Genomic DNA, 222 nt, shown 5'->3' on the forward strand with positions numbered 1-222 from the left:
CCCGCGATCCGAAGAATGTTGACGCAAACCTCGGGTGACGCACGAAATCTTATTCGCTGATTCGTGATGTGACGTGATCAGCTGACGTCTCTGTCGATCAGCTGACTAGCCTGGACAGTGGCTTTTAATGGTCTTGGTTTCTTGTTTGCTGTCTTGGTGCTTAAAGGTGTCTCTTGCATGCATTTGCTATTCATAAACACGCACCGTTGGCTTACGTACGAC

This window comes from Penaeus monodon, chromosome 25 (assembly GCF_015228065.2).
Source record: "Penaeus monodon isolate SGIC_2016 chromosome 25, NSTDA_Pmon_1, whole genome shotgun sequence".
NCBI lineage: Eukaryota > Metazoa > Arthropoda > Malacostraca > Decapoda > Penaeidae > Penaeus > Penaeus monodon.